Below are 14,729 nucleotides of genomic sequence, written 5' to 3' on the forward strand. Positions count from 1 at the left end.
CTTGGGCCAGGGCTGGGGGCTGGGGACTGACAGCGAACGGGCATTCGGCTTCCTCTGGGAGGATGAGAATGTTCTGGAATCAGTGGTAACGGCTGCACAACACTGTGCAAGAAACACTGAATTGTACACTTAATAGGGAATTTTATGGTATCTATGCATTATCTCTCAATAAAGAACATAAACCCAAGATGACACGGCCGTGGTACAGCCAGGCTGGACAGGGTAGGGACTCCCCGGAGTGCCCATCTCTGTGCGCGACCCCCAGAAGACAGGAAACTGAGGCCAGGTGGGCAGCCAGCTGGGCGCTTCGTGGCAGCATGGCCCACAGAAGGGAACCCCCACCCACACAGGACAAAGCCCACGGGCCCTGGAAGGCGCATACCACCACCACAACGGGAAACGCCAGCCACATGTGGGTCACAACAGTCACGCCCGCCGGCAACACGCGGGCCTCCCAGCCCGGGCTCCCTGGCCACAGGGACGAACCTGGGCTCAGCCCCTCCCGAGGCCCGGGGGGGTGGCGGAAGGTGCTGGAAAGCCGACATAATATTTTCGTTGGCTGTCCAACAGCAGAACAATGCATGGTTTTGTGTCTGGGGTGTGGGGGAAGGAAGAGAGAACAAGGCAGGAAGCGGCAGTGGACCACGCAGAACATTCCAGACTTCGTCTGACCCCAGGCAGCCCCTTCTCGGCCCACCTGGGGCACCTGAGCCCACAGCCCAACCCCTGTGCCCACCCGATCCTCTGCAGCTCCCGGCCCCTCATCCCGGGGTCCAGCTGGTCCAACACGGTGGTCCCGATTCCCCCCCAAGCCCCAGCCCACCACCGAGGCCTCTGCAGTCTCAGGCCTGTGGGAGCGGCCTGGCCAACACCAGCATCGGACGCAAAGTCCCAGCCGGGTCCGCCCTGCCTGGGGACACTTGAGGGACTGACCTCAGGGTCTCCCCGCTTTGTGCCTGGATCTCACCCCCAGGCCCCCCTGCTTCTCCTGGCTGCTGAAGGGGGAGACCCACCCCACCCGGAATACCCCCAGGCGTGAGGCCAGGAGGGGCAGCAGGCAGGCTCCACGCTGGCCCAGGTCACAGGGCAGGGACAGAGCGAGGGGAGGACAGAGAATGGATGGAACACCGGGGACGGCGCCGCGCCCTCTGCCCGGACACTCTCCCCAACGTCCCCTCGGAGGGGCCTCCTCATGGCCTCCCCGGGTCCCGCCATCCACACGCTCTCACTCACTCTCTGCAATTCCCTTTTGGAACCTCGTCTGTCAGTCGCCCTCCTGACCAGGTGACCCTGTTGCCGGGGGCCATGCGGTTCCTGCACCCGCTTCCACCAGCCGGGCCAGGGGCGGCAGGGACCAGCCAAGATGTCGAACTCCTCCCAGCCCAAGATGTAACCAATTATCTTTTGAATGAGCCACCCTGTTTTCAAGGAAATTAAGTTTTAAAAATAGCCGGGGGGAGGAGGAGAGTGTGAGGCGCTGCAGAGCTGAGACCTGGGGGAATCTGGGGGCATAGCTGTGCCTCGGGCCGGGCTCCCCGCAGACACCTCTGAAGCCCGCTGACGAGGGACCCACCCCCTCCTCAGCACACACAGGACTGCTTCTCTACATCTGATGTGGAAAATGAGGCAGAGAAAGCTCCCCAAGGACCCTGGGAGGGGCCTTAACATCTGTCCTTCAGCAAAACCACTAGGTTTCTTCTACCTTGACGTCTACCCAGAGTCCACCACTGTCCCCGGCTCCTCTCAGCCCCCATCCTCTCCCACCTGGACCAGCTCAGTCCCCTCCCCTCTGGTCTCCAGCTCCCACCCTCCCTCCAGCCTGTCCTCCCCACAGCAGCCACCAGGGGGCACCTGTGAGCACCTGAGTCAGGCCCCACCCCTCCTCTGCCCACAGCCCTCCAGGGTCCCACTTCCCTGGAGGTAAAAGCCCAAGTCCTCCCTGTGGCCCACAGGGACCTGCACAACCTGCCCCATCCCATCCCTGCCCTCCCCCCTCCCTCTCTCCCCCTCGCTGACTCTGCTCCAGACATACAGGCCTCCTTGCTGTTCCTCCAACATGCCAGGCCTGGTCCTGCCCCAGGGCCTTTGCATGGGCTATTCCCGCCACCTGAAATGACCTTCCCAAGACCCCTACAAGGTTTGCTCCCTTGCTTCATCCAAGACCTGGCTCAGACATCACCCCCTCAGAAAAGCCGTCCCCTGACCACCTCGCCCCAAACTGCCCCTCTGAGGCCACTCTCCCCACCTCTCGGCTTTCTCTCTTCCCACCACTTGGCACCACCTGGTGCTTGTGTGTTGCATCTTCCCCCAACTACAGGGGACCAGGTCTGCTTTGTCACCTGCCAACAGGCACCTGCAGAGCTCTCTGAGTGCTGAGAGGGAGAGGTCCCTCCAGAAAGGGGTGGCAGGGGACATGAGGCCTGTGGGGTCACTGCAGGGGCTGTGCCCCGAGCACTGCCCACCTGGTGCCCAGGAGAGGGCTGGCTCCCCGTGACTCAGCAAACAAGAAAGCACAAGGCCCAAGAAAGCAGGAAGCGGTGCCAGGGCCAGCACTCACTCACTTCCCCTATTAGCTGGAAAGGTCTGGCCACAGAAGCAGAGTCCTGCAGGGAGGCCGCGGGGAAGCCGGGCATCCCATGGGCATGGCAGGAAGCTGGGGTCCCCGGTCAGGCTGGGCTGCCCACAAGCCACACCGGGAAATCTGCTTGTAACCCATAAGGACGGACGGCTCTGTGGCCAGCAGCCGTGTGACTCACCCCGAGCTACAGAATTCGACAGAAGGGACTGTGTGATGTGAGGAAGGTGGGCAGCTTCTGGTTCCACCCTCGGGGTCCCTGCTGGGGCCCTGGGGGAGACCCCCGGGGGGGGGCAGGCAGCCCCCTCCCCTGAGGCCTGTGAGCGCGGGAGCCTCCTAGACTTCATGCCGCCCGCTGAACCCAACCCAGATGGCAGAAGTGCAGGTAAGCGTGTGCAGTTTGCAGCCACGCAGTTCCGAGGTGGCTGTTACACATTAGTAGCTGACTGACGCAGGTACCACACCTCCACACCGAGAGCACTTCCGAGAGGAATATAAGGATCCAGTTCCAGGGACTCCTTTGGGAGAGGGATAAAGGACAGAGCACTTTACCTCCTCTGCCCAACTTGCATTCCTCACGCTCACAAAAGCGTTAAACGTGCCACACGACAGATCACTCATCCTTAAAAAGGCATGAAGCACTGATATTCGCTGCAACGTGGATAGACCCTGAGAACACGATGGTCAGCGAGAGAAGACAGACGCAGAAGGACACATAGTGGGTGATTCCATTCCATTGATGGGAAACGTGCAGGACAGGCAGATCCACAGAGACAGAGAGTGGGTTCCTGACTGTCAGGGGCTGGGGGGAGGGGATGGGGACTGACTGCTCATGGGGACTGGTTTCTTTCTGGGGGGATGGAACGTTCTGGAATTATATTTTGGTGGTGGTGGCACAACAAATCGAACGTAATAAAGACAACTGAATTGTGTATTTTAAAAGGGTGAATTTTATGGTATGTGAACTCTATCTCAAAAAAATTTTTTTTTTAAGGAATGAATCCCTTTAGTTGCACAAACACCACCCAGTGATGTGCGGCACCAGAGCCTTCTCCAGACCCTGCCCCTCTAGCAGTGATGCTGCAAAGCAAGAGTATGCAGGCCTCAGTCTCCCCACCTCTGACACAGGGTCATGCAACCAGATGGAGGTGTCTGAGCTCAGGAAGGGCAGCCTACCCTCCAGGCCACCGCACCCCCAACCTCCGGTGGAGAAGGACCAGTTTTTCCTTCTATTTCCAACCCATCCTGGGGCCAGACATCCATAAAACACAGTGAGAATCAGCTACTGGAGAAGTGAAGCAAAGACACGCAAGATCAGGCCCGAGGTTTTGCTCCTGATTCTGCGCGCACACAACTGCAGTCAAACCAGACAGAAGTCACTGCTGCGGACCCCCACCTCCTGCTCTCACCTCGTGGAGGACCCACTGTCGTGTCAGCTGTGACACTCTGTGCAGCCCGGCCTCGGCCTCTCCTCTCCCCTCTGCGGACAGTGTTGGGGGCTCCGGGTGCCCCCAAAGCCCACTCGCTGACCCAGCCCGCCCCCCAGCACTGCAGACACGAGGGCCGGGTCGCTCTCTGTGGAGCCGTCCTGGGCGCTGTGGGATGTGAAGCTGCAACCCTGCCCCCACACTGGATGCCAGGGGCCGCCCAGTCATGACAACTACAGGGGACAGGGTCGCCCAGGTGAGACCATCTGTCCTAGTCCCTGTGGTCGAAAGCCCTCGGACGAGACGTTTACCACGGCAGTGACAGCCAGCGTCACGCCCTGCCGTTGTGCGGGCCCTGTCCCACAGATCACCCGCCCCGCCCCACCACTCATCCCTAACGCCACACTGACTGGGTGACATGGGTACTGGCCTCCCCAGTCTGCATGGGGACCTGAGGCCAACGGTCCCCATGGGAAAGCCACAGGCAGAGGTGTGAACCCAGGCACCCCTGACTCCACAGCCCCGTGCTCGGCGAGTATATCCCTCGGTTACACCATCAGAAACCCCCTACCTGGGCTTTCTTTCTGGACGTACAGCGTTGATGTGAGTTGAGTCAACTTTCAAAATCACAATGTTTTGGAGATAAACCTGGGTTTCTTGAAAAGCGAGCAGATCTACATAGACAAGGCCAACATCCTCACTTGCCTGGATCCACGTTCCTGCCCTTCGTGGTCTGTTCCCTCCACGGTGGCCAGAGGACGCCGGTGAGTACCTGAGCCAGACACCACCTGATTTAATGACCACATTTCATTACCACCATTTTACAGAAGGGGATGCACGGGTTTGGAGAAATTTAGGAAGTTATCCCAAGTCAAAGGTGAAAAACCTTACGATCACACCTCAGAATAAGCCATGTCCAAAAAACTATTAAGAAACTACAGGAAAGGGGAAAAAAAAAAAAAGCGGGGGTGGGTCGTGAGGCAGGAACAACCTTTACTTAAAAATAAGTAGGGGGCTTCCCTGGTGGCGCGCAGTGGTTGAGAGTCCGCCTGCCAATGCAGTGGACACGGGTTCGTGCCCCGGTCCGGGAAGATCCCACATGCCGTGGAGCGGCTGGGCCTGTGAGCCATGGCCGCTGAGCCTGTGCGTCCGGAGCCTGTGCTCCTCAATGGGAGAGGCCACAACAGTGAGAGGCCCACATACCAAAAAAACAAAACAAAACAAAACAACAACAAAAAAATAAGTAGGGTGGGCTTCCCTGGTGGTGCAGTGGTTAAGAATCCGCCTGCTGGGCTTCCCTGGTGGCGCAGTGGTTAAGAATCTACCTGCCAATGCAGGGGACACGGGTTCCAGTCCTGGTCCGAGAAGATCCCACATGCCGCGGAGCAATTAAGCCCGTGCACCACAACTACTGAGCCTGCGCTCTAGAGCCCGTGAGCCACAACTACTGAGCCCACGCACAACTACTGAAGCCCATGAGCCTAGAGCCCATGCTCTGCAACAAGAAAAGCCACCGCGACGAGAAGCCCGCACACCACAGTGAAGAGTAGCCCCCACTCGCCACAACTAGAGAAAGCCCACGTGCAGCAATAAAGACCCAACGCAGCCAAAAATAAATAAATAAAATAAATAAATTTATTAAAAAAAATAATAAACAAGTAGGGGAATTCCCTGGCAGTCTAGTGGTTAGGACTCTGCGCCTCCACTGCAGGGGGCACGGGTTCGATCCCTGGTTGCGGAACTAAGATCACACATGCCGAGCAGTATGGCCAAAACAAAAACAAAACAAACAAAAAAAACTACAAAGCAAACACAGTAAACATATTAATATCAACAACAAGACAAGGAGTTCAGCTGTGAGGGTTACCACTCCAGTGGGGGCACTGGCCAATGCAGTGAAAGGAATGAGTATTGAAAAGAAAAAAGACAAAATTTTAGAAAATCTAAGAGAACCAACTGACCAATCATTGAATTAAATGGAGCAGAGCAAGGTGGCCAGACAGATACCAGTGACTCACCTGAGGTCATATTGCAGACATGTCAGAAAGAAGTGGGATCTGGGAGTTTCTGCCCTTTGCGCCCACCATCTGCTCTTATATGTCTGCCTATCCATGGTTTCACACTTGGGTTAATTTTAATCTGTCAAATGTAGACGACCTCTCTGATTAAAAGACATTAACAGGGCAGCTGCTAATCCTTCCTTCACCAAGGTCACACCTGGTGTGACACTGAATAGATGTGAATCTGTGGTCAACACCACACAGTGACAGAAATAAAGAACTTTCATATTTTTATATTACCTCAGACTTTTACCGCCAGCATTAATGACAGGGAAGGCTAAGAAGTCTAGAGTTAATAACTGATCAGAGTAGTTAACATCCCAAAGAACATGTTGAAAAATATCAAACTCTAGTTAGTGATACACATACGTAAGTGTTTCAGGTGGAGTGTGCTGATGTCTGCAACTCTGAAATGCATCCGTAAAATTAGATGGAGAGAAGGATGGAGGAGTGATGGGCAGGTGGATGGAGGGATGAAGTAAATACAGCAAAATGTTAATTGTAGGATCCAAGCGGTAATCAGTCAGTGTCCACTGTCCAATTCTTTCACCTTTTCAGTATGGTTGAAGATTTCCTTAATAAAATCTTTTTCCTCCGGATTAAAGGTGAATTTTCACCTTTGATGTCAGGTGTTTTTGAACTTTGGAGAAACACATTTTTGAGCAGATTCTGCCCAAAGAATGTGAGTGATCACAGGGGCAGTAGCGGACACTACTGAGCACCAGCGTGCCAAGCCCGAGGCACGGCGTAACAGGCGTTGCTCATCACACACTGGAGAAGGCACGTGCCTACCTCAGGGCCTTTGCACTTGCTGTGCCCTCTGCCTGGGACGCGCTATCCCTACACCTCCTCGTGGCTGGCTCCTGTCCTCCGCGCTCGGGTCTCAGCATGAATGTCTCGTCCTAGAGACCTTCCCCAACCACGCCGGCCCTTTCCCACCCCCAACCCCTTGCACCCTCTACCGCGCCCGTTTATTTCATGATACACATCACTGTCTGAAGCTAACTTCTTGATCGCCTTGCTCCTTCCTGGGAGAGCAGAGACCGGACTGTCTCGTTCACAGCCTCTTCCCCAGACCTAGCCCGCCTGCTGCCACACAGTAGGAGCATAGTAACTACAGGTCCAATGAGCTGGGGCAGGGGAGGCTAGGATGGAGAGAAAGGGATGGACGGATTGGGGGGCAATCTCAGAGGAGGACGGCCAGGATGAGGAGACCCCGTCATGGGAGGAAGTGGGGCTGGGACCCCTATCACTGAGACAGGGGCCCGGGAGGGACATCCTGGAGGTGGCTGGACACGCAGGGCTGGGGACACGCGGGAGACCGCCTGTGGAGGTGACAGCTGATGCCTAGAGCAGCGCTCAGCGCACAGCAGGTGCTCGCTGAGTCAGCAAATGAATGGATGAAGACACGGACGCTGGGAAGCCCCGCCCGGCCCACAGCGGGGCTTGGCTGGGCCCACTGGAGGAATCCACACCCGAGGTCTGATTCCCCGTCACAGCCAGGTGGCTCCGAGTCCACAGCCACCAACCAGCTGGGGCTGTGGCGTAACGCGTGGGGCCTCACCGCGGGAGGACTCGGGCCATGGTCTGGAACTTCAGAACAGATGGCAGGTCTCCAAAAAATGTGTGGGGATTAATACAAGCTATTTCCTTCCTCTTGCATATGTTTTCTCTTATGATTTTGCATTTATCACTTTGCACCCCGGAACGGTGAATGGAACCCAGTGAGGAATGAAAAATTTTCCCCAGTAAGCGACTTCCCAGATGATATCCTGTCTGTTCACTCATTCCTTCATTCCTTCATTCCTTCACTCGTAACAACCTCAGTGAGCATCCCTTAGGTATAGGGTCCTGTTTTACAGATAAAATACTCCAGAGGAAACTGGTTCCTTGCCTAATGTTTAATAAGAAGAGAGTTTAAACACCCAGAAAAGCACACAATAAAATAAAAGACAACAATGTGTTACTATGCAGGTTAAATGAATCTTTTTTTGTTTATCCCTTAAGTCAGGGGTCAGCAAGCAGTTTCCGTGCAGAGTCAGAGGAGACCCAGCAGAGGCCACCCAGGCGTCCCGGTGAGGGGAGTGACCTAAAGGTGGTTCTCATCCATGGTGGCCTGCTCCCACGGGACACTGCACAATGTCTGAGGACATCTGTGGTCGTCACCACTAGGGGGCTCCTGGCATCCAGTGGGTGGCGGCAGGGATGCTGCTCCACAACCCACAGCTCCCAGGATACCCCCAGGGAATGACCCAGCCTGACATCAGCAGTGCCGGGGGGAGACCCGGAGCAAATATAAAGATGTGTGGTACGGGGGGGCAGAGCCTGTACATGGGGGTTCATTATACTATTCTCTGGGTGTTTAAAATATTTCATGATAAAAATATACTTACTCTTACTATCCTGTCTGCCTTGCATTCTGTTTGAGGTGCCCCGTAATAAAAGGCTATGGCACACACACAGCCCTCCCTGTACTGGGCTGGCGCCCCACTAGCTGAGTCTCCAACCCTCTCAACACCCCTGGGAGGTAATCACCGTTGGACCCACTTCATAGCCAGGGAGGCTGAGGTCCAGAGGTCCAGCGAGTTCAAAGGCTGCAACGTCACCATTCGCTGTACCGAGAGTCACATCACAGGCCTGAGGGGGAGGAAGGCTCTGGTGCCGTTTCCAGGTAAACCAGGGGTTGGAGCCACGGAGCTTGACCAAGGCTGCATGGCCAGCAAGCCCCGGGGCCTGGGTGGGGTTCTCAGCCTCTGAGATCGACCAGGCTCCAGGGCAAGCCCCTTCCCCACCCCGGGCTGCCCATCCAGCAGCTGGCGGAGAGATGCAGAGACCCACACAAGTGCACTGTGTGCAAACACGCTCCAGGAGGCCAGGCCTTCGGAGAGCCAGCTGTGCTGCCACACAGCTCTGGGCCCGTTTACCCAACAGCGCGGGACTGGGGGCAGGGGGACAAATGGGGGCAGGGCCCCCTCTTAGCAAAGGTATCTCATCAACTCAAGCCGTCAAGACACACGAGGTCCTGGCACCAGGAAATAAGGCCTCTTTTCTCACCATGAAGCAGTTGCCAGTCCCATTTCCCTCCTCACTCTGGCTCCTAGAGAGCTCAGAGTCAGACTGGCAGCCTCGCCCCCCAGCTCCCTGTCCTTAGAGGCAGGACAGCACCAGCTCGCAAGGTGACACGGGGAACTCCCCTCCTAGCCTGGCAGTTCAGGGGCAAGTCCCAACCTCCTGAGCCTCAGTTTACCCCCTGCCAAACAGGTAAGAACAGTGCTGAGCTCCCAGGGTGTGGAGAGGAGTCTGAGGCACATAGAAAGCCGCCCCCAAACGCACCTTATTAGTTTTCCCATTGTCACCCTCCTCCACTTTCTTCCATTCATCACGCATGTTCACTTGGTGAGTCTGGTGGGGACGGTCATGGGGGCGCAGCCAGGACACGGTGGAAGCAGCACTGGACAGCTGGCACCACACGCTCCCCTGCTGACCCAGGTGTGCAGCCATGCGAGGTCTGAGCTCCCCCTAAGCGAACATGGCCCACTTCACACCCTCCCATCTGGTTCCTGGCCTCGTGTCCCTTCACACCAACATCTCCAGGGAGCCACACAACCCTCGCCCTTGGAATAACATCCCTGCATGCCTGGGTTCCTTTCCGGAGTCCTCTGTGTGGGGAGGGAGTTGTGGTTGCCCTCCAGGGCCACGGCCACCTCCCCTTCTCAGCAGACTCGATGGTTGCGGGGAGCCAGCTGGGCGGCCTGAGCCCCGGGCAGGGCAGGCATCAGGGGAGCCGAGAGCAGCCTCCCGCCAGACAGTATATGCCAGGGCGCTGCAGGTCTGCTGGGGAATGTCCACCTGACACCCAGACAACCAGTTGCTGGGGACCCCTGCCTCACACCATACACAGAAATCAACCCTGGACAGGGAAAGACTTAAAAGCAAAAGATAAAAAAACTTTAAAAGGAAATCAAGGAGAAAGTCTTTCTGTTCTGGGGTGGGTGGGGATTAATGTCTCCCGTGCAAAGTGTGAGCTAAGTGGAGCTCCAGGGGGTCCCCAGGGCCATGTGTGCAGCTGGGTCCCTGCAGACTCACTGAGCCCCCGAGGGCAACTCTCGGAGGTGCTCAGGCCACCAGGCCAAGCTGGGCTGGCCCGTCTGCACAGCAGCAACCAGAAGCTTCCTCCCGAACCCTTTCTGGGGCTTTCCCTGACCCTCCGGGTAGAGCTGTGCTGCCAACTGTGTCCTGAACCTGGCCTGGGGCCCTGCGGCCATCTGGTCACCTGTCCCCGCCTCCACTGGGCTCAAGGACAGAGTCGCTGCCAGGGCCGGCACCAGCCTGGCACGGAGCGCAAGCTCACCTCACGCTGGATGACCGACTTTCGCTCTGCCCCGGGGCACAGATGTGCCTGGCCGTGCGCAGCCTTCCACCGGGCCCACACTATCACCGCACCTCCTCCTCTGCGGATTTGGGTGCTGGGGTGAGGGAAGCCGCATCTGGTTCACACCCAGGTGGAGCTCGCCTTCCCCATGCCCGTCCTAGGACCTCGGCAGTCCCGGCTCTACCCTCTCCTGGAGGCCTGGGTCTCTCCCTCTGGCACGACACACTGTGACCCCACCTTTGGTGCTCTCCTGACTCCACTGAGAGCTCCACGGCGCAGGCTTCCCCTCTCCAGCCCCCTCAGTGTACCCGCACCAGCCCAGAGCTGGGCATGGAGTAGACCTCAGTGAGTATCGGCTGAGCGAGAAACCCTGGATGGCTGCATGGAGGAGGCTGAGGAAAAGCACCACCAAGAGCCTCAGAGATGAGCAGTGGGGATGCAGCCCTCACGAGTCTCAGACACGTTCCCTCAAGCTGGACATCAGACAAAGGGCTGAAGGCCCAGAATGGCCACGGCCCGTGGTGCTTCCGGCCCAGCCTGTCCTGAGTGATGCCCTACTCGTCTCTCCTATTAAGTGGGGGAAACTGGGCTCAGAGAAGGGGTATTTGGGTGTTTTGAGTCGAGACAGAAACCCAATTCACGCTGCTTGGAGAAAAAAGATGTGTGAGGGGGGGAATATTTGTTAATGTAAGTCAAGGGCCGGCAAACTGCCCTGGGGACTCAACCCCCACTGCAATTGTTATAAATAAAGTTTTATTGGCACACGGCCCCACCCACTCATTCACAATCATGGCAGCATCAGCTCCCACAGAGACCATCCAACCCCTCACAGAGAAAGCTTGCAACCTACCAAGACCAAGGAGGCTGGGCGATGGGCTTCAAGCCTCACTGGGCTGGGGGCCCCGAGGACTCAGTCTCCCCATCTCAGCTCTGCTGCTGCCCCCCCCGGTAGGCACCTGGGTGTGGGGTGGACCAGCCCCTCCATCCTCTTGTCCCACATGAAGTCCCAGAGCAGTGAGGCTCTGATGCAGCCAGGCCTGGTCCCACTCACCCAGGGCCGAGGCGCCCTGCCTGTGGGTTGGACAGGGGCTCCCCAGGGGAAACCAGGTCGCCAGCGTCAGTGCTCGGGAAGGGGCCGGCAGACAGGAGCCAGGTCGGAGGACAGTGGCCAGAGCGCGGTGGGGACAGTGCTTCCCCCACCCTGAAGGTGCCTGGCAGAGGGTCACGCGCTATCTCAGGACTGATGCTCGAGGTTTCTTGGCCCAGTTTGCCTCCCAGATGTATTTTATTCTCCAGCAGCCCGGGCTGGGTGGCACACACCGCACTGGATTCCAGCAGACCGAGGGCACTGAGGGAGGCGGGGCCGTGGCCGGAGGCCCCCTGGTTGCTCACGGGGTGGTACTGCCGGTTGCGGGGTGCTGCTCTCACAGTCCAGTTCTGGGCCCCATTTCCCAGGGGCCCCCAGACCCTAGGCCAGACCAGGAGCCAGGCCCCTGATGGTCAGCTGGGCCCTGGGGGTGTCACAGGGGCTCCTGCACTTCGAGGCCCCTCTGAGCCAGGCATGGTGGAGCTGACTGCCCAGCTGCACCCAGTAAGACAAGGGCTACAAGTGCCCCATTTTACAGATGAGAAAACAGAGGCTCCAAGGCCAAACAAGCTGCCTGATCCCACAGCCACAGCAGGGGCCCATCCTGGGGGCGGCTCCTCCAGCCTAGCCCACAGCCTCACTGCAACCTCGTGAGAGATGGAGCCGCGAGGTTTGGGGCTAAGCCACCCTAAGATTCCTGACCCACAGAAAGTGTGAGATGATAAATGTTTATTACTATTTTAAGCCACGAAGTTCTGGGGTAATTTGTTACAAGGCAATAACTAACCGATGCTACCTGGGTCTCAACATGGCCCCTGAGGCACAAACGAGAAGAGTGGATGGAGATGGGAGAGCTGTCCAGATGGAGGGCCCTCCCGGCCCGCACCTCCTCCTCCTCCCCCCCCCTCACTGTGTTCCCCCTATGTGGCCCCCTTACTGCTCCTCACACACGCCAGGCACAGTCCTGCCCCAGGGCCTTTGCACGTGTTTCTCCTCTGCGTGAACGCTCTTCCCCAGCTCACCATTCAGGCCTGGATCAAACGCCACCCTCTCAGAGAGACCCTCCCTGACCACCAGCTGCAGCTGGCTCCCAACCCCACTCTCCGCCACTTATAAGTCTGCTTGGTTTAAACCTTCTTTTTTATAGTTTTGCTCCTCCGGTGGCTGCTCCCTTAGTAGCCATGAGCCCCGTGCGGGCAGCAATCACAGCCTCCTGCACATTAACAGCCCACGGTGCCTGGCACTTGGCAGGATCGTGGGCACTAGCACCCACCCCCTTCTCCCTGGTGATGGCCCCAGGAGTCATGACGAGGTCCGGGGCCAGGGAGCCAGGGCTTGGCTCAGAGGGCACACAGGGGGCAGGAGCCCCAGGGCACAGGCTGCTTTGTGCGAGCCACCAGCTCCAACCCTCCAGTCACTCCAGGGACCAGCCAGGGCAGCAGGGACAAAGAGTTAACGCTGACCGAGTCTGTACCATGAGGCCAGGGCTGTTAATTTGTTTAATCTGCCCAACGGACCTGTGAGGCAGGTATTACGATTACCTCCACGTGACAGATGTGGAAGTTGAGGCTCAGAGAGACCAGGTCACTCACCTGAGGTCACCCAGGATCGAGAGGGGATGGATGGACTTGATTCCAGACGGCAGGCTTCGGCCTGAGCAACGACTGTATCCAGGAAAGGAGACAGGAAAGAGCCAGCTGAGAGCCAGCACAGCCTCCCAGGCAGTGGGAAGAGCCGGTGCAAAGGTCCTGGGGCAGGACCGTGCCTGCAGAGCTGGAGGGGGGGCAGGGGGTGGGGGGCAGTCGGCAAGAGGCTGTGATGCCAGAGCAGAGTCAGTGACAAGAGGTGAGGGCAGGGAGGGGACAGGCCTGACACCACTGTCACCACTGGACCCACATGTGGCTGGTGATTACGGTCCATCTCGCGCTTCCCAGACTGGTGGCTTCCTTGGAGGCAGGGCCAGGGTCTGTCTTGGCCCCCGCTATGACCAGAGGCCAGGCCACAAGGGCACCCAGACAACTGGACGGGGGAAACACTGGGGTCCCGCCCACAGCAACACAAGTAACTCAAAACGCACCACAAACCTACACGAACGCAAGAGCTGAGACCATAAAACCCTTAGAAGAAAACAGGTAAATCCTCACGACCTTGGGTCAGGTAGGAATTTCTTCACTACAACAACCAAGGCACAGCAGCCAAAGAAAAAAAAAAAACAGAAGCTGGTCAAAACTGACACCACTGGGCTTCCCTGGTGGCGCAGTGGTTGAGAGTCCGCCTGCCGATGCAGGGGACATGGGTTCGTGCCCTGGTCTGGGAAGATCTCACATGCCGCGGAGCGGCTGGGTCCGTGAGCCATGGCCGCTGAGCCGGCGCGTCCGGAGCCTGTGCTCCTCAACGGGAGAGGCCACAAGAGTGAGAGGCCGCGTACTGCAAAAAAACCAAAAAACAAAAAACTGACACCACTAAGAAGATGAAAAGACAACCCACAGAATGGGAGGGAATACTGTGGATCATCCACCAGAAGAGGGGCTCGTGTCTAGAACACAGAAAGAACGCCTACAATTCAGTAATGAAAGGAAAACTAACCCAACTGGAAAACGAGCAAAGGACTTAATAGACGTTTCTCCAAAGAGGCCACACAAACGTCCAACACGCACACAAAGCGATGCTCACCATCACTAACCGTCAGGGAAATGCACACCAAGACCACGGTGAGCCCCCCACCCCCTGGTGAGGAAGGGGGAGGGGAAGGGGCACAGCCGCCGTGGGAGCGGAGCAGCAGCTCCTCAGAAGGTTAAATGGAGTTTCCATCTGACGCAGCATCACCACAGCGGGGTGTCCACCCAAGAGAAATGAGGACACGTGTCCACACAAAGGTTGTACATGAATGTTCTCAGCAGCACGAGTCACAGCAGCCATAAGGTGCAAACACCCCAAATGTCCATTGACGGACGATGGATAAACACACGTGTCCTTCCACACACGGGAGCATCACTCAGCCATGAAAAGGGGTGAAGCCCCGACACTCGCTACAACGCGGATGGACCCCGAGAACACGACGCTCAGTGAGAGAAGCCAGGCACAGAAGGACCCACAGGGTGTGATTCCATTGATGGGAAACGTCCAGAACAGGCAGATCCACAGACACGGGCAGTGGATTCGTGGTTGTCAGGGGCTGAGGAGGGGGATGGGGGTGACTGCTCAAGAG

The 14,729-nt window shown here is 57.5% G+C and overlaps 1 protein-coding gene across 5 annotated transcripts in view; it reads right to left on the reverse strand.

Moving 5' to 3' along the window:
- Positions 1-14,729, reverse strand: part of PIP5K1C (phosphatidylinositol-4-phosphate 5-kinase type 1 gamma) — a 60,165-nt gene that overhangs the window by 33,170 nt on the left and 12,266 nt on the right. Inside the window, exon 1 of one of the 5 annotated variants that reach the window (XM_060297396.1) lies at positions 1,234-1,346. The exons of the other annotated variants lie outside the window; for them this stretch is intronic. The gene's annotated coding sequence lies outside the window, so the exon portion shown is untranslated. Of the gene's footprint in view, positions 1-1,233; positions 1,347-14,729 lie in introns of those variants that run through there. 5 annotated transcript variants of the gene reach the window in all.

This window comes from Globicephala melas, chromosome 3 (genome assembly GCF_963455315.2).
Source record: "Globicephala melas chromosome 3, mGloMel1.2, whole genome shotgun sequence".
Lineage (NCBI taxonomy): Eukaryota > Metazoa > Chordata > Mammalia > Artiodactyla > Delphinidae > Globicephala > Globicephala melas.